This window comes from Sminthopsis crassicaudata, chromosome 6 (genome assembly GCF_048593235.1).
Source record: "Sminthopsis crassicaudata isolate SCR6 chromosome 6, ASM4859323v1, whole genome shotgun sequence".
Classification (NCBI taxonomy): Eukaryota; Metazoa; Chordata; class Mammalia; order Dasyuromorphia; family Dasyuridae; genus Sminthopsis; species Sminthopsis crassicaudata.
In genome coordinates this window covers 121021450-121040863 of record NC_133622.1, presented here as the reverse complement: position 1 = coordinate 121040863, position 19414 = coordinate 121021450, and the positions used below count along the sequence as shown (strand labels likewise).

Below are 19414 nucleotides of genomic sequence, written 5' to 3'. Positions count from 1 at the left end.
GGGAAAAAGAGAAGGAGGAAAGAAGGGAGAAAGGAAGGGAGATAGAGAGACAGAAATAGACAAAAACAGGAAGTGACAGACAAAAACACAGAAACATAGAATTATTATTACACTGTTGCTTGAAGGAGAGGGAAAGGAGGGAGGGAGAAAGGGAGAGAGATACATAGAGACAGAGAGAGAGAGGGAGAAAGAGAAGGAGAGGGAGAATAATAGAGCAGGAGAGAGTGGGGAAAAGAGGAAGGGAGGGAAGGAAGAAGAGGAAGAAAAATAAGACAGAGGATTTTTTTTAGCATATGTGCTACTTAGAAAAATATTGGCATCAATAAGTTCTCATTCATGAAAATAGGCCTGAACCACTTTCTACTATGTTAATACCTTCTTCCCCTTAATAAAAAAATAAAATAGCACTTAGTGCATACTTCACAAATACAGTTTGTGAAAAGAAGTAACCAAAGTGTTTGCATTTGAAAATGAGTCATCAGAAATGCTCAGTGATAATGACCCTTATGTACTGATTAAATTAAAACAATACCTATAGGGGCAACTATATAGCTCAGTGGATTAGAGTACTGGCTCTGAAGTCAGGAGGAACTGATTCAAATAAAACCTCAGATACCTAATACTAGTTGTTTGATTCTGGGCAAGTCATTTAACCCCAATTGTCTTCCACCAAAACAAACAAATAAAAATCCAAGGGGATTGCTTTAAATGAAGTCTGTTTATTCATTATACTTACCAAACAGCTATTGGACACTTTCTGATATGCTTTAGCTCTATACATTAAAGTAAAGCATGACCAGCCAGAAAAAAAGACAGGATATTTCTTTTAAAATTAATATAAAAATCTAAAGGATACAACCATTACCAGATGCTAAGTGTTTGGGGCCCATCACCACATATTATTTGTTTTCAATAGAAGCTACAACAAGAGGGAGCAAAATATTAAACCTTCTTAATGGAAAGGTTAAAAAGGAGCTCTGTCAAAAGCAAACCAGTCAATCTTGGGTTTCCTGAGTTTTTCTTTCAGAACTGTAACTAGGACAGAGTATATGACCTCTTAGTCATTCTAGATAAGTTGCATTGTTTGGGCCAATTTAAAACAGAGTAGGTGGAAAAAAGAAAAATAACTATATCATACCTGGTCAAAACAAAGAAAAAGTTAATCTCTAAAGTCTAGAATTTATACTTTTCCCTTTTGCTGAGTAATAGTATGAAATTAGCCATGTGGTCCCTTCCTATTTTAACTCCCATAACACTTTAAGTATATTTTATGGACGATAAATTTAAAATACTTAGAACTGGAATAAAATAGCAGCATTACTAAGTTAAAAATTAAGTTTTAGCCCATCTTCAGTTTGTTCTTCTCTGACTCAGTAGGAAATCTAGTTCTATTATAATGAGCCAAACTCATGTTTCCAACATCTCACTGATCGGTCAATGAGAGACCCCTTTAGCAATTTTCTCCAAATGATATGCTGAATGTTTACATCATCTTCAAAAAAAAATAATTGGATTCAATGATCTCTAAATCTCTTCATCCTCCAATATTATATTATTATAATTGCTTGTTTGAAGGAGAGATGGGTGGCTAAAAGAAGAGATAGAAAATTTGATAACCTTAATATTATCATGAAATATGCTCTACGTAAGTGAATATTCTAATTGTTCACAGCATCATTTACATTTTAAAGCTATTGGTCATACCCAATTTTTAGAAAGCTATTGTAATTACCAAAGCTCTACAAAGTAAAAGTTGGGGTAGGGCAGTAATCCTTGCTTCCTAGAAACTGGTAAACCTAATTAATTCCCTTTTTTTATGTATGTGAAAGGCAGTTCAGATAATAATTCTTCTTTTGCTGATTTCCTGCAGGATCCACCTAGAATTTTCTGTGGCCATAACATAAGATACTAAATCAGACTGGCTTATGGTTCTGATATATTGGAAGGAGCAACCATAAACTAGGTTAACAAAACCAGGAATTGGAAATCTTGGCTACAGTGGTATCATTCTCCTGAAAGTTATTCTCTTCCAGCTGTTACATAAGAGCCCATGTGAGACTTGTAGGATGGTGTTTGTAAACAGTGCAGCCATGTGCATCCAAACCATGTGCCAAATGGGACAAGAGAAGAACAAAAAGGTCCCAACAACAAGAAGAATCTATTTTTGCATCAATGAATAAAATATATTTTTAAAAGGTAAATATGGAAGGAAAAATGTGTAAGCATAAAGACTTTTTTCCCTCTTATTTGGAAAACATTAATGAGGAAAATAAGTAGATTTCTGATTATCCTTTATCACCTTCCTAACCCTAACCCTTTTTGTCTTTTTTTTTTTTTTTTTTTAGATCCCAGACCTGGTGAATGTATTATAGATAATCATTTTAGATTAAAACAAATTGTGAAAGCACTGTAATTATGAACTACAGTTTAAGAGTCTTTGTTCCACAATCTATCTCTTATGTTCTCTTGTTTATTGTTGTTACTATTTTGATGTGAACTTAAATACTAGGGAAAATGGGAAGAGGTGCCAAGTGGTAACTGCCATTTGTTTGCTGAATGATTAAGCAAAACTATACAAAATAATCTCATACTCAAATATGGTATGTAACAAATGGAATAATAATTCTGGTTTTGGTGATGGAGAGGGCGATGCTATTCTCTCATGAGTGCTGCCTTCACATTCACATTCCTTCCCACTGTATGCTCATATTTCATAAATGGGGATTGTCTGAGGGTCAACAAATAAGACATGCTTTTAAAACTGCCAATATTTGAATGTTTTACTCATGATATTGAAAAATTAACCAGACATAAAAGAAGGTTTTACATTCAGATTAAAAATTCCTTCAGGCTACTGGTATGAGAAAGGTTTTTTTTTTTTTTTAAGTTGTTAGTAAATATACTAAAAATTATAACCATAGTGTAAAACAAAGTTCACAGCAATAGTGTTGTAAATTCATCACTGGAGAGCCAACAAAACCAAGGCCACACTTTCTTAATGACAATAACCTTAAGTTGTATAATTGTATATCCTTAGTTGCAAGAGGAGAAGTTGTCATGGAGGTAGGCAAAAATTACATTTTACAAAATAAATGCTATCAGCTCCCCAAATAGCAACAGTCAACCTTTTCAGCAAAAATGCACAGATAAATCTTGACTGTTAAGATGTCATTAGAAAAATGTAAACATTGACTAGCCATGACTCTTCTAAAGCTATTATCTCTACTTCAAACCACAATACCAAATCAACTATCCCTAATTTAAAATACATTTAATATTTTAAATTGCTCTAAGTTCAAGTTCAAAGTAAGAATACAAGTAGAATGAAGGCAGTCTGGACAGAGACAGAAAAGCTGAAATGTAGCTACAAATAATTTACTTTTGATACTAAAAATTATGAAACATTTATTTTTTATTACAAAAATTCAGAAAAATCTCTAAGGAGTACTTATTTCAATGAGGTACACAATTCTTTAAAAAGAAAAGGGTTCTCTCCCTTCTCCCAAATTTGAATAATATCTACTTGACAGAATATTGCCCATTTCCATATTTTTGTTATTGGTCATTTTGGGTCATGTAAAGGGAGAATATACTTTAAAATTCATTACTATGGAATTCAGTTTTATAGTTATTTCTTCTTATTTTGTAAACTAGCCAAGGATTTTATAAGTATTTAGAAATTGCCAAATTGTATTTGTTTTATATGCATGACAAATAAAAGAACCTATTGGTATATTATGAAATTGCAATAGAGGCAGTGAAGTAATTTTTTTTCCTTTTTTTTTTTTTCTTTTATATAATACTGAAAGAGTTGTGTGTCCACTGGTAAGTATAAGAGACTTCAAATAAGAATGAAAAAATATTGAAAGAAGACATTTATTTAAAAAACAAACAAATACAATATTGAACAGGAAGAGCAAAGGTTGGGATGAGAGCATAGCATCTTTGTCACCTCCAGTATCATAAATAATGATTAAATCAGTGTGTACTGTGTGATCTTGTACCTTAAAGCAGACAGAAAAGAAAAACAAGTAGAATAAAAAAAGAACATGCTTGCCATGTTCTATCACTAGCTTCCCATTTTTATCTTCGTTTCTTCCTACTTTTTTTTTTTTCCTAATCATATGGGAATCAAGAAATGAGGAAAGAAAATATTGTAATAAAAAATTTGAAAATGGTAGAAGTGGAAATCTGGAACATCTATAATTGTATATCATGCTTGGCATGGAAGTAGATAGGAATTACATTTTATAAAGTAAATACTATCAGCCCCCAAATAACCATGATTGATTAGGCAAAATAATTGTACAGTCTCTCTCCCATTTCTCTCCCTCTCTTCCTCCCCCTTTCTTTCCACCCCTCTCTCATTCCCCTTCTCCCCAACACATAGTGTCTTATGACTATAAATGCTGGATTTATAAGCACAAAGTAGACAATTCTGCTGTTTAATGATGCCTCAGACTCAAATTCTCTGATCAAAAAAGGAATACACTTCATTCGTTTGTGGGGAAAAAAAAACCAAACACATTTTATTAACATTTGAATGTAAAAATATCAGCTGTCATCAAAAATTCCTGACTTACCTGAGACTAGGACTCATCTTTAAGGGATTAATAGTTCAAGAAGTCAAGACAATGAGATTTAAAATTCCTGGCATAGCAGAGAGGAGTATTTTGCATGTGAACCTGTTGGACAGCTTTTTGAAAATCCCATAGAGTAACACAATTGTGGAACTTCATACAGACACATTTTCCATTCTATTTCTTACCAAGATTGTATAAAACCCAATAGTGACAAAACTAGAGTTTCAAAAGAGAAAATAGAGAGAAAAATCAGATCATGGAACTATTTCTCTTAAAGGAAATGCTAAAATTATCTGGATTAAAAAAAAATTCCACTTAAAAAACATGTTCCTTAAAACAAGAGATTATTTTAATTTTTGAATATACCATGGAACATTCCTTAGTGAGTGATTATAATCGAAAAAAACCTTATGTTTGAAACCATTTACTAAAGTAAAACGTTTTCAGATAAGCTGTTTTTGAAACATTTTTCAAAAGGTTTTGAAATGGGCAGCGTGGTGGTGAGTGGATAGAGCACCAACCCTGAAGTCAGGAGAACCCGAGTTCAAATCTAGCCTCAGGCACAACACTTCCTAGCTGTGTGACCCTGGGCAAGTCACTTAACTCCAATTGCCTCAGCAATAATTTTTTTTTTTAAATGATACTTTAAAAGATTTTGAAATTAAAAAACAACAATTTGAGATTTTTCTTTTAATTTCATTTCATTGCCCTAGACATTGCCCTAAATTAAATTTGTATGATGGTATGAATACAACCTTTCATCACACACACACATATACATACACATTATTATTATTATTATTATTATTATTATTATTATTAGGCAAAAAGAGATTTTGGCATAAAAGAAAGCTAAAAGTTCTAGAAAAAAGACACAAAATTTCTGTTTATAATACTAAAACTCAAAATTCCTAGTGTCCTTAAGGACACTTATTAAATTTTTGCCTATTAACAGCTCATCAAAATTCTAGTCTAATGTTTGTAAATACTATTACTATATCTGTGCCAACAACTTTCTGACCCTCAAAATTTCTGCAGTTGGCAAATATTGGCATCATAGAGCTAATGATATTACTAGCCTAATCCCTTTTCAACATTTCTTCTCTCTTTTGCCAGATTCCCACAGTACAAAATAGAATTCTATTTGCTCAAGTACCCTGAAGATGATTTATAATTTTGATTTTAAGAATCATAAGATTCAATAGCATCAGATGAAAACATAAATATGTAATCAAATCAAGCAAGTATTTGCAGCTATCATGCCATTGTTTTTTTTTCTTTTTTTTTTTTTTTGAGTAAAAATCATTTTTAGTGAAAAATTAGGAATCTTAAGAATTTATGGCTTTGAAACATGGAATTTCTTAGATTAAATACAAAAAGGTTCAGGGGTTAAAATAAGAATCTAATTTTGTAGAGATATTGCTTTGAATACGGGTTATATCACATGGAGTCATTGTGTGTTGACTATGCATTGAAAGATTCCATTCAGTTACACTGACAACTATGTTTCATCAATTATCCTCTTGTTCATTGACACAAGTTGAGTATATTTTATTGAGTATATCTTCTTAACCATACTCATTCCAAATAATATCTACAATTTTCTTAATATGGCACATGTGGCACTTTCTGAAAACTAGCATCTAGATTTGATTATGCCTTGTACTTTCTTGGCATTATCTTAGCTTTTATTATTTTCTTCATTCAAAGTCTTTCAAACCTCAGTTTCAACCCATATTCTCAGGCCAATTTTATATTCCTTCCTCTCACATACTCTTTAAGTTCTATCAAACTGTCCTATTTGCTTTAGTTTGAAAACAATTTTCCATCTCCAGCTTCGATGTCCCTTATGGCTGAAATTCCTCATTTTCTTTAATATTCCATATATCTTGTAAAATTCTCATGAAGATCAAAACCGTTTTGGTTTTTTTAACCTTTTACTAAATTGCTAAACCTAATCAACAAATGTAGCTATACTATTGCCAACTGTAATATCATTTTGAACATTATTAAATGTTTTTAACTTAACAGATTTCCCCTGTACAAAGAACTCTAGCCAAACAATGAGTTCTACATTTACATATATTTTTGTAAGCAACGAAATAAGTCATATAGGTAAATTTCTATAGACAATGTGTAATTATTTATCTTTAAAAATTAGCCTAACAAGAGATATTAAATCTTTACTTGACCTATCTCTATGTAAAATTTCAATTTAAAGGAATTTTTTTAAAGATAGATCTCCAACTTGATTCCTCATCCCTACAAAGGGATTCACTTAACATTTGCTTAAATTTAAAAAGTTTTATCCAATCTACAAGTTTATTCAATCATGTATTTGTTGACATCTAATCTACAGAAGAGTGCACTCAATACAACAAAATAATTTAAAATAATGCTACGTCACGGTAGACACTTTATCATCTAAGAATCTTTTGACTCCTATTAACTTATACAATGTATCTTTGCAAAAAAAATTCATGTTCATCCTACTTTATTTTCTAGTTTTTTTCTTAAGTCATTTCAGACTTACTTGCAATGACACCTTTCTTTAAAACTCTCAGTGAAACACTGAGCCTGGAATTTTCTAAAATGCAATGCACTATTACAAAACCAATAATTAACAAACAAGCAACCTGGAGATATTGAAAATTCCTAATATTTTACATGTTTCTCTTTTGAAGCAAGAGATACTGAAATACTCACTTCTGGACATGTAGAAATATTATAGTTTAGAAAATTTACCTTTTGGGATTTGTCTACTAAAACTTATTTCATTTGAAAAGGAACCTATGGGGGAGGGGCAGAGCCAAGATGGCAGAGAGGACACACACTTCTTTCTGAGCTCTTCTGCTATCCTCAAACTAATTACAAAATTCAGCCTCTGAAATAGTGCTAGACTGTCAGAACCCATGAATATTGGGAGTGCAGCAAATTACCAGCAGAAGATAATTCTGAAGATCTCAAGAAAAGGTCTATTTTGATTGCATACAGGCATGGGAGGAGTTGTCCAGGCATGGGAGGAGTTGGCCAGGCACAGGTACGGAGTCAGAACATGGAGGCCAGTGCAGGCTGAGCAGACCAGTGGTGGGGTACGGTCTTTCTGGGGTGGAGAATGTACAGGAGGATTCTACCATAGTGTTGGCTACTCTGCCATGGTTGCAAGCCAGTAGATCAGTGGAGAAGTTATAAAGCATCCAACACAAATGCAGAGGGTAAAAAGTATACCCCAAAATGTGGGAGTCTCATGGCACCTGGCCACACCCACCCAGCACTAGGAGTGGCTCAGTACGATCTCAGTGGAGCTGGGGCTCTTCTGCTACTGCTTCTAGGTATTTGTAGAGGAACTTTGGAATCTCATTGCCCAAAAAGCAGATCAAAACCTTTTTCTTTTTTTTTTAATGAGTAAAAAGGCAAAGCGAACTCTAACTATAGATAGCTTCTAGAGTGAAAGAGAACAGATTTCAAATCCTGGGGAGACTAAAAGCAGATGGTCTCCAATTGAAGCCCCAAAGAGGATATAACCTGGTCCCCACCACACAAGACTGTAGTAGAAGAAATTAAAAAGGATCTTAAAAGAGATCTAGAAGAAGAATGAGGAACAGAAAGGAAAGATACAGAACTCCCAGGAAAACAAAATTTGTGAACTGGAAAAAGAAAATAATTCCTTAAAAAAAATTTTGTGAAATGGAAAAAAATTCCATAGAACAAAACAACTCATTTAAAACTCAATTGGACAAATATAGAAAGAAATTAAAAAGTAAATGAAGAAAATAACTCATTAAAAATCAAGAAATGAAAAAGAAATTAAAGGAATTAGAGTAAGTAATGAGGAAACTAAATTATCACTCTTTGCAGATGATATGATGGTATACTTAGAGAACCCCAGAGATTCTACTAAAATGCTATTAGAAATAATCCACAACTTTAGCAAAGCTGCAGGATACAAAATAAATCCACATAAATCATCAGCATTTTTATACATCAGTAACAAAATCCAACATCAAGAGATACAAAGAGAAATTCCATTAAAAATAATTATCAATAATATAAAATATTTGGGAATCTATCTGCCAAGAGAAAGTCAGGAACTATATGAGCAAAACTACAAAACACTTTCCACACAAATGAAGTCAGATTTAAACAATTGGAAAAATATTAAGTGCTTTTGGATAGGCTGAGCGAATATAATAAAGATGACAATACTACTTAACCTAGTCTATTTATTTAGTGCTATACTAATCTAACTCCCAAGAAACTATTTTACTGACCTAGAAAAAATAACAACAAAATTCATCTTGGAAGAACAAAAGGTCAAGCATTTCAAGGGAACTAATGGAAAAAAAAAATCAAATGAAGGTGGCCTAGATGTACCAGATCGAAAAATATATTATAAAGCAGTGGTCACCAAAACCATTTAGTACTAGCTAAGAAATAGACTGGTTGATCAGTGGAATAGGTTTAGATCACAGGACAAAATAGTCAATAACTATAGCAATCTAGTGTTTGACAAACTCAAAGATGCCCAACTTTTGGGATAAGAATTCACTATTTGACAAAAACTGCTGGAAAAATTAGAAATTAGTATGGCAGAAACTAGGCATTGACCCATACTTAATACCGTACACCAAAACAAGGTCAAAATGGGTTCATGATGTAGGCATAAAAAATGAGATTATAATTAAATTAGAAGAACATAGGGTAGTTTACGTCTCAGACCTGTGGAGGAGGAAGGAATTTATGACCAAAGAAGAACTAGAGACTATTATTAATCACAAAACAGAAAATTTTGATTATATTAGGTTAAAAAGTTTTTGTACAAACAAAACTAATGCAGATGAAATTAGAGGGGAAGCAATAAACTGGGAAAACATTTTTATAGTGAAAGGTTCCTATAAAGGCCTCATTTTGAAAATATATAGAGAATTGACTCAAATTTATAAGAAATCAAGCCATTCTCCAATTGATAAATGGTCAAAGGATATGAACAATTTTCAGATGAAGAAATTTAAGCTATTTCTAATCATATGAAAAGGTGTTCCAAATCATTATTGATCAGAGAAATGCAAATTAAAACAACTTTGAAATACTACTACACACGACAAATGTTGAAGGTAATGTGGGAAAACTGGGACACTGATACATTGTTAGTGGAATTGTGAATGAATCCAACCATTCTGGAGAGCAGTTTGGAACTATGCTCAAAAAATTATCAAATTGTGCATACCCTTTGATCCAGCAGTGTTTCTATTGGTCTTATATCCCAAAGAGACCTTAAAGAAGTGAAAGAGATCCACATGTGAAAAAATGCTTGTGGCAGCCAATTTTGTAGTGGCTAGAAAGTGGAAATTGACTGGATACCTATCAATTGTTTTTTTTTTTTTTTTCTTTTTTCATCTTTTTTTTATTAATTTTTATAATTATAACGTTTTCTTTGACAGTACATATGCATAGGTAATTTTTTTTTTTTTTTTTACAACATTATCCCTTGTACTCCCTTCTGTTCCGAGTTTTTCCCCTCCTTTCCTCCACCCCCTCCCCTAGATGGCAGGCATTCCCATACATATTAACTATCTTATAGTATATTCTAGGTACAATATATATGTGCAGAACCGAATTTTGTTGTTGTTGCTGTTGCAAAGGAAGGATTGTATTCAGAAGGTAAAAATAATCTGGGAAGAGAAACAAAACAAAACAAAACAAAACAAACAAACAAACAAACAAATAAAAAAAAAAAAAACAATGCTCTCAGTTTACACTCATTTCCCAGTGTTCCTTTTCTGAATGTAGCTGATTCTGTCCATCATTTATCAAATGGAATTGGATTAGCTCTTCTCTATGTTGAAGATATCCACTTCCATCAGAATACATCCTCATACAGTACCATTGTTGAAGTGTATAATGATCCCCTAGTTCTACTCATTTCACTCAGCATCAGTTGATATGTCTCTCCAAGCCTCTCTGTATTCCTCCAGTTGGTCATTTCTTACAGAACAATAATATTCCATAACATTCATATACCATAATTTACCCAACCATTCTCCAATTGATGGACATCCATTCATTTTCCAGTTTCTAGCCTCTATGAAAAGGGCTGCCACAAACATTTTGGCACATACAGGTCCCTTTCCCTTCTTTAGGGATACCTATCAATTGGAAAATGGCTGAATTAATTGTAGTATACGAATGTTATGCAATATTATTTTTCTATACGAAATGATCAGCAGGATGATTTCAGAGAGGTTTGGAGAGACTTACATGAATTGATGCTAAGTGAAATAAGCAGAACCAGGAGATCACCTGGTTATACAATGACTAACTCTGATGGATATGGCTCTCTTCAACAATAAGATGTCTCAAACCAGTTCCATTTGTTCAGTAAAGAGAATCAGCTACACCCAGAGAGAGAACGATGGGAAATGAGTGTGGACCACAACATAGCATTTCCACTCTTTCTGTTATTGTGTGCTTGCATTTTTGTTTTCCTTCTCAGGTTTTTTTTTTTTTTTTTCTTTCTCCATTTGATTTTTCTTGTGTAGCAAGATAATTGTATAAATATGTATACATATTTTGGATCTAACATATATTTTAATATAGTTAACATGTATTGGACTACATGCCATCTAGGGGAGAGAGTGGGGGGAAGGATGGGAAAAGTTGGAACAGAAGGTTTTTCAAGGGTCAGTGTTAAAAAATACCCATGCATATGTTTTGAAAATAAAAAATTATAATTAAAAAAAAAGGAACCTATCTGCTTTTCTCAAGCCAGGAATTAATGGCAATACAGAACAAAATCAGAATTATGCTGGAATTGTGGTGGATATCCAATTCTGAATTTAGCTTTATAACAAAATGCATCCTTATGTATTCTTTCTCCATTAATGCAAAACTTTGTTTCCCCTCCTTTTAAAACCTTCTCCTCACACCACATACAGAATGAGCAGACATACTGTACAGTACTTTAAAATGATCCCAGGCCTCGCTAAGTGCTGGCAGAAAACCAAGGTAGCAATAGAGATCTGGACCAAGTAAATACTGTATATTTGGCAAAATTATTTGTGGATGTGTTCTTCAGTACAGCATCCAAGATAACCACCAGCTCTATTTGAAACTTGGCAAATTGACTCTACCACTGTTAAGGCTCCAATTGTAAAAGTTGGCTTGCAAGAAGGCTTGCAGCTGCTGGCTTTGGTGTTGTTACCACACTTTAAAGCCACTGTGTAGCCATGAAATAGTTCAGAAAGGGGTTATTTTGATAAACCAACACTTTACAGCTGATCTGAAGTTTTAGCATGCTCCAGTGATAAGAGGCTGTTAATACATTTTTTTCTTCCTGACAAAATGAAGACTTTTATTACTGAAAATGTAGATTGCTAGATAAACTGTATTCAAAGAAATTACCATTGAACACTTAAAAAAAAAAAAAAAGAACCATTCTAATTGGTTCAAAAAAGTGTGAAACTATCAATGTCAACATTCTCTGATGATTCTACTTTGAAATGTCAAGTTGTCTTGTATGAGGAAAAGAGACCTAGCTTGAACTAAGACAATTTGGGTTTCAAGCCCAGTCCTAAAATGACAGATTGTATGAAAATTGAACTGAAAATCAGTGTAGGAGAAAGGGAAAAATACTCAAGTGGTAGTCATAAAACTAAAAGTCAAACCCCAGGCCTTCTTGTGACCTTGGGAAGACTCTGGCTCTTACCTATGATTTGGGATGGGATTGGTGAAGAAGTGTATTGGATAACTCTTTAAAGTTCCTTCCACCTCAAAGCTTCTATAATTCTATTTTGGACCAAGTTGTGACTTTTCCAGTCCCAGATTCTTCATCTATAAAGTAGAAATATTAATATTTGCCTCATCTTATGATCAAATGAGATAATATACATATAAAGTGAAGAGCTTTTTGAATGAAGCCTTTAATTGTTATTTCAGTATGCACTGTTTCCTAGAAATTTAGAGGTTTTGCTAGTTGGAAGTACCTGAATTACAGGATTGTTTGGGTATCTTTGTAAAGAAAACAGGGAAAGAAAAGGGGGGGTGTTGATGGTGACAGTGGAGCTCCTACAATAGTAATATGTGAATTACAACATAGGAATACTTTGACAGAATAGGTACAGGAATTTTGCTCTGGACAAGTGAAACAAAAACATTTTAAAATGACCTATTTTTTCATAATGCAGTATTAGTGCCAGCAAAGGATCTAGGAAATCTGTCATAAAAACTCCTCACAGGTACACATTCCTAGTTCTTTAAGTAATGTTGACATGTCTAGGACCATGTCCCCAATCTTATATACATATTTATATGTATAACATATTTTCCTCTGGCTCTAGGACAGGCAACAACAAAATGCTAGACCCAGGTAACATGGCCAAACAAATACGGTCAATTTTCAAATAAGCAAAGCAAATGTGCCTTTTTTTTTTAACCTTAGTCATTACATATTAGTAATCAGGTCAACAAAAATGCAGTACACAGCAAAGTTCTAGTCACAATGTGATCATTTTGTCAACTGCTTCTCCTGTGTCATAAAAATTAATTTTTTCAATAGTTTTTCACATAGCACAATACTAACTTTATTAATCTTACCTTTTTTTTTTTTTTTTTTGGTAACATGTAAAGGACAATTGTCTTGCAGACACCTTGAAATGGGGCAACTGAGGTAATGTTTTCTGTGGATAGTTTATTTTGTTTATGCTGATTTCAATAATTTATTCTTACTATACAAAACACAAAGTGAATAATTTTATCCAAAACATTTGTGTGTTCTCTGTCTGTCTCTGTCTCTGTTTCTGTCTCTCTCTGTCTCTCTCTCTTTCTCTCTCTCTCTCTCTCTCAGGTACCTTGTCCAGGATCAATTAGTGAATGCTTTCAGCATGAAATGAGCTGCATAAAATAACAAGAAAATTGAATTTGATGACAGGACAGGAACAAATCCAGATGTCCAGACCCAAATTTATTTAAACCAGATGGTTGAGCATTTATCCTTTTCATTTAGTAATAAAGAATCTATTATTAATAAGCCAAGTGGAGGGAAAGTCCCACCGCAAATGAAAAGTTCTCCAAGAAAATTGCAGGTATATATCAAGATAAAAGGAAGCTTTAGGAATTTAGAAAGCTTATAAATTCCATTGTAGTAATTAATCATAGTTTTCCTCTGCAAGGGAATGTCACAAAAGTCATGTTAAAACCAAAGAAACTATCTTTACTTCTAACCTTGATATCATTATTATTATTGTTTTTACCAGGCTCTGGAGTCCTAAAGTATAATTAAATTCCGCTGAGTTTTTAAAAAAGATTTTAATTTTTTCTTATAAATTGTGTTCTCTTCTGCAGATATGAACAACTATACCCACCTCTTTAATCTGAAAGTTTTCTGTATTATCACTTCACTGTTTTAGCAGAATTTCTCATTTCTTGGAGATCATAGTAGAAGCACTTACAAGTGAAAAAGCATGAACAAACACCTTTGTGTATTTAGGGATGTGTGTATTAATTGCTTAGCCTTCTGATCAGAACCTGAACAACACCTTTCCAACTTAAGTTTAACTCTAACCCATAATCAACACTTCTGGTATGGAAGATATTTATTTTCTTTTTTTTTTTATTCTTCATAGCCCCAGCAAAAGTACCCTCAGGAAATACACAAGCAAATACAGGATAAATCTAGCCCACCCCCATCCTTTTCAGCATTTCAAGCTTCCATTAAAATGTAAATGTAATGGCATCATTAGCTGGTAAACAATACCTATGGGTCCCACTTTTTCTTTTAGATTAAAGACAATGTGTCTTCTAGACAATTCACAATATCCTAGCCAAAAAATAAAAACAAAAACAAAACAATCCCCCCCCCCAAAAAAAAAAAACCAAACCCAAAACTATTCATTGTCTAGTTTTTGGTGGATTTGTCATTTGTAGGCTAGCCATAATAGGAAATGAAATGTGATTTTGGTCATGTAAATATATGTTAGGTTATTCTAGATAACGTTTGACTTACAGAGGGGGCACATGTGAAAACGTCTTACTAAATTTTAACCAAGTAATTGAGGGTCTGGAGAAGAGCATACTTTACTAAATCTTAAGCACTGATAGAGGAGGGAGAGATATGAATTGAAGCTATGAATTGTTAATGAAAACAAATCCTTGTTGCCAAATGATTTTTTAAACCTAAGTAGATTTTGAACCTTCTCCACTAGACTACCCAGCATACATTTTCCCCCCATATTACAGGGTCCAAACTCTACAATCATTTAAACATAATTTTCTTAGCAACACTAGGGGAATAGCCCCAGTGAAATGTTTTGCAGATTGGAGGGGGGGTGGGCAGGGAGGGAAAAAAAAGGAAGGGCTTGCTACAAATCTACTTTCCACTTCTCTTTCTCCCCTAGGATTGTGTTTCATTTCCTTCAGTGCCCCTGACCTTGCAGTTTCAAACTCTACAATCTTCTTCTGCTTCCCCCATCCCCCCCCCCAGCTTTTTTATTTCCCCCTCCCCCCTTCCTCTTTGACTGCGCCTGCCTTTGTGTCTGCCTGTCACTTACCGGTGAACCAAATGAAAGCTGATTCAGGAGCAGCACAAAGCCAGAAAAACAGACTTTCACACACAAATTCTCTCACACAGATTCTCCAAAAGCTAGACGGCGCAGCCGGGGAGCAATGCTAATATATCTATCTGAGACTGAGAAGGTTGGCTTTTGTTGATGCTGTTGCTGCTGCTATTGCTGGTGGAGGTGGAAGTCAAAGAAACTCCTGTCTGATATCTCACTCAGCACTTCCATAAACCCCTTCAGACTTGAAAAGCCCAATCAACCCCTCGAAAGGTCTCCCGATTCCACCACCTCCAATGTGATTTTTAAGAAAATCCACTATGAGCGAGAGGATGAGGGGAAGGTAGAAATCGGTAAAGACATTCACACACCAGTGAGAAAAGGGAAAAACATAAGTGGCTCTAATGTGTAAATTTCAACAAGAAGCGACTTTACACGCTTACACTTACATAATGGAAGGGGGGTAGTGGTGGAGGTTGTTAAAGGGAAAAGTAGCACGTTTTCCCTCCCCCTGAACTTTTTTTTTTTCTTTTTGGAAAGAAACAAAGAAAATGAAAGAATACAGACATACACAGAAACATACAGACACACACAGACACTCGCACACACGAGCGCGAACGTACACTTTCCTGCAGATAAAAAAGCCAGGGCAATTTGCTCCTGGGAGATAGGACAGTAAGTTTTCTAGTGGGGGCCGACACAGCACGCAAGAGGGAGAGAGGTGGCACGGGACTGCAGGTTTTTGCGGGGAATTTTTGTAAAACTCTATTTGTCAGCCATGTTGAAGAGGTTTCGGTAAATTCTGAAGCTTCCCTCTTCCCTCTTTACATTTGGAGATTGCCACTGAAGGCTTTGCTCGCCTGCACCCCGAAGAAGCCCGACAGACAGGGGAGGAAGAGGAGGAAAGGGAGAGTTTCGCGGCAGTAAGAGAAGCACTCTGACCTCTTTTTTTCTGTCCCCTCAGCCTTGAAGAAATCCAGCAGATGCAGCCGGGGCTCCTTTCTAACAAATCCTAAAGGGCAGCCATCTTGCTTCCTTCTGCTCCTCTACGAAAGCAGTTTAGCCTCCGCATCAATATTCATAAGGTAGTTTGACGTCTGTTCTCATCACTTGGTGGGTGAAGCCTCGGTGTTTCTAGTCGGCAGCACTGAGGGAGCGGACGTGACTCGCATGTGAACCAACCGGTCCTTTAAGCGCGTTCTAGATGCTGCTGCTCCTGCTGCTGTCTCTGCTGAGACTGCCTTCTGTGCTCCTGCTGTTGCTGCCACTGCTCACGTCTGCCTCAGTCGCTTCTGCTGCGGCTGTTGCTTCTGCTCGATCGCCGCCTGCCTTCTCCTCTTCCTCCTTTCCGCCTCCTCCTCTGTAGCAGCCCCGGCTAAGGAACGCTCAGCTCCGCAGCGTCTCTGAAGGCCGGCGTGGACCTTGGAAATCAGTTCTCTACCGAGAGACTTTCTAAATTTTGGATGGTGTATAACGGCGAATAAGTACAGGAGAGGGCTGCCCTAAAACTATAGAGTGGAGTAGGAAAAAATAATGGATGGGGTGTGTGTGTGTGTGTGTGTGTGTGTGTGTGTGTGTGTGTGTGTGTGTGTGTGTGTGTGTGTTTCCCGCTGTTTTTGCTACTACTGCTGCATAGCAGTTTCACTGTGGTAGAAGTTGCAGAGAGAATATACTCTTGGACTGTACTGCCCCATTCTAGCTGCAAGGAGAAGGGAAAGAAAGAAGAGGAGGAGGAGAGAGGAAGGGAGGGATGGCGGAGGCATGTGTCAAATAGAATATTTATGCACTTTTTCTTTGACTTAGGACTTTCAGTCCCCCTTCGATCTCTACTGCCTTCATTTACTCTCTTTCTTCTTTCCTCTTTCTCTTCTTCTCTAGCTTCCCCTCACTTTAACTTCTTTTTAATAAAAGTCTTTCCCAACAACTCCGCCTTAATTAGAAAGAATTTTCTATTGTAGGTTTTGAAATCCTCAAAATCGAGAAATAACAACTATTTCCCCCTTAAATTGACTATGGCTCACCTTTTGTTTATTCCGACCACGTGAGCTATGAAGGTGAGTTCAAGAGTCCTCAAATCCCGATTCCAGTGCTTTTGCTCTACGTCTACCTTTGAATCACTAGAGGACATTTTGTGAACTTGCTTTATTATTAAAATGCACATGCCCATTTTAAAAGAAAACTCTTCCTTTTTAACTCGAATTTTTCAAAACTTTCTACCCAAATCATTAAGTAAGGAGACTCTTAAATCGGAAAACTGGCTGCTGAACTAAATTAATGACCAGGCACTTCTGCCTGTTTTTTTTTTTTTTTGTTGTTTTAATCTAGATTTTTCCACATATGTAAGTTTTCTTTCTCTATTGCCGAGTAGTCAATATTCTGTTTTAGCTTTAGTTTTTCTTTATAGAAAAATGAACCTTTTCATGAATAGTATCACTTAATGTTTAATTTTAAAATGAAGTAGAAGACTGTACATATAGATAATTCAGCCAAATTTTAATATATTTGTTTCTTTAATAATTCACTTGGTGCTCTTATCAATAATTCTCTGTGTGTCTTTGGTTTGGGATTGCTAGATATTCATGATAGATTCAGCTTAGAAATTATTCTGATTTGTATCACATCTGTCCCCTACCCACCCCCTTCTACTTTGGAGAATATTTTTCCAATTTTATAAAATCTTAAGGAAGATTTCTTCTTTGAAAAAAAAGATAACAAAAGAGCTACTCCCATGTATTACATCATTATTCAGAAAATCTCTCTCACACACACTCTCTCACACATTTTGAAAAATGACCATCTCTGTGTTTTTGCTCTGGCTATTTCTCATACCTGTAACACACTCCCTTCTTCCACTTAGAATTCTCAGCTTCCTCCTATGTATGTATGTGTGAATAAACATGTCTTCCTTTGCTAAATTGTAAGCTTTTCAACTCCAGCAACTATTTTCTTTGCCTAAATTCTGAGCCAGTGTAGTTTTAGGGTATATTGGATTCAAGGTGCCTTTAGAAAAACCAAGATACAGCTGGTGTGCAGTAAGTATTTGGAAGCCCAGAATTAGGTTAATGGAGAGGGATTAGAACTGGATATATGGATTTGGGACTTTTGCACACAAGAATAACATTCTTATCTCTGATACTTGCTGCCTTGTGACCTTGAGCAAGTTTAATCTCTGAGACTCAGTTTTCTCATCCAAAAAAAGAAGGGTGGCTATTGAGATGACTTCTAGCTCTAAATCTTGAAGGAGGTTGGTTCCCTTCCACATCTGAAATTTTGGGAGTAGAGAGGAACCTCAAGGTAGAAATTATAGAAAAGGAGGAAAAGGGTACCTGGAGAAACAGAGCCTTGAGAGAACATGTATATTTAGTGAGACAAACTGAGGAGTACTTAACAATTGTTACCACCTAATATATTTGGGGTGTACTCTGGAATTTAAATTTAAATTTTTCAAAGGCATCAAATCAATACCAGCAATCCTATAATTTTAAAGAAGTCTTTATTTGGCTACAGACAATTTGAGCTTTGCTAATGTGCCTTTTTCCATTTGGAAACAGGTTTGTTTTACTATTTGCATTTTCCTTTGTCTACTTTGGGGGAGGGGAAATTCTGAAAGTGTCCTCTTTTTCATTTCATCTTTTAAATCACTTTCTTCTGTAATAACAGGCATTTCTAGTCTACTTAGAATCTTATCTGGCTTGCAGTTAGGGTTTTGCAACAGGATCCAGAACCCTTTCTTGCCAAATTTTTTCTTCTTTCCACTTCCTCCCAAATCACCATGACAGTTTCATTTAAAGGAATTTCCAGCGTCCCTAAGTCATAACAATGATGACTTGTCAACAGTTTATTGTACAATATAGGAAAACAATAAATGTTTGTTGAGTGAATAAATAGAAAATAATTGAAATTTTGAATAATTATTTTTGCTCAACAGTTTTATGAACTATTTTTAAATTACCTTGGATAGTGGAGAAAAAAGGTTACATTGTCAAAAATCATTATACATTGGATTATACTTTTCCATGTATTTTTACTAATCTCCAAACCCCTTTATTCAAAGTGTACATTCTTGGGATTCTCCCTTCTTTAGGTATGGTTAGTCTATTTTAAAATATAATTCACTGTTTTAACAATAATCTACTATATTCAAGTTCTTTACAATTTTCCTAAAAATAGAGTGCTACTTCAGCAAAGGGAAGCCCTTGATACTCAGATGTTTCTTTTAGTGAATGCATTACTTCTAAATTTGGTAATTGACTTGATCAACCTACTGGCTAAGCCAGTGAC

General features: G+C 34.8%; 1 protein-coding gene across 5 annotated transcripts in view; it reads right to left on the bottom strand.

The window, feature by feature from the left end:
- TET2 (tet methylcytosine dioxygenase 2) overlaps positions 1-16674 on the bottom strand; it is a 185375-nt gene extending 168701 nt beyond the window's left edge. For 3 of the 5 annotated variants that reach the window (XM_074274588.1, XM_074274587.1, XM_074274590.1), the window contains exon 1: positions 16076-16673. The gene's annotated coding sequence lies outside the window, so the exon portion shown is untranslated. Of the gene's footprint in view, positions 1-12288; positions 12414-16075 lie in introns of all 5 variants that reach the window. The other 2 variants (XM_074274589.1, XM_074274591.1) reach the window with 2 other exon arrangements.
- Between the last annotated feature and the right edge of the window lie 2740 nt (positions 16675-19414).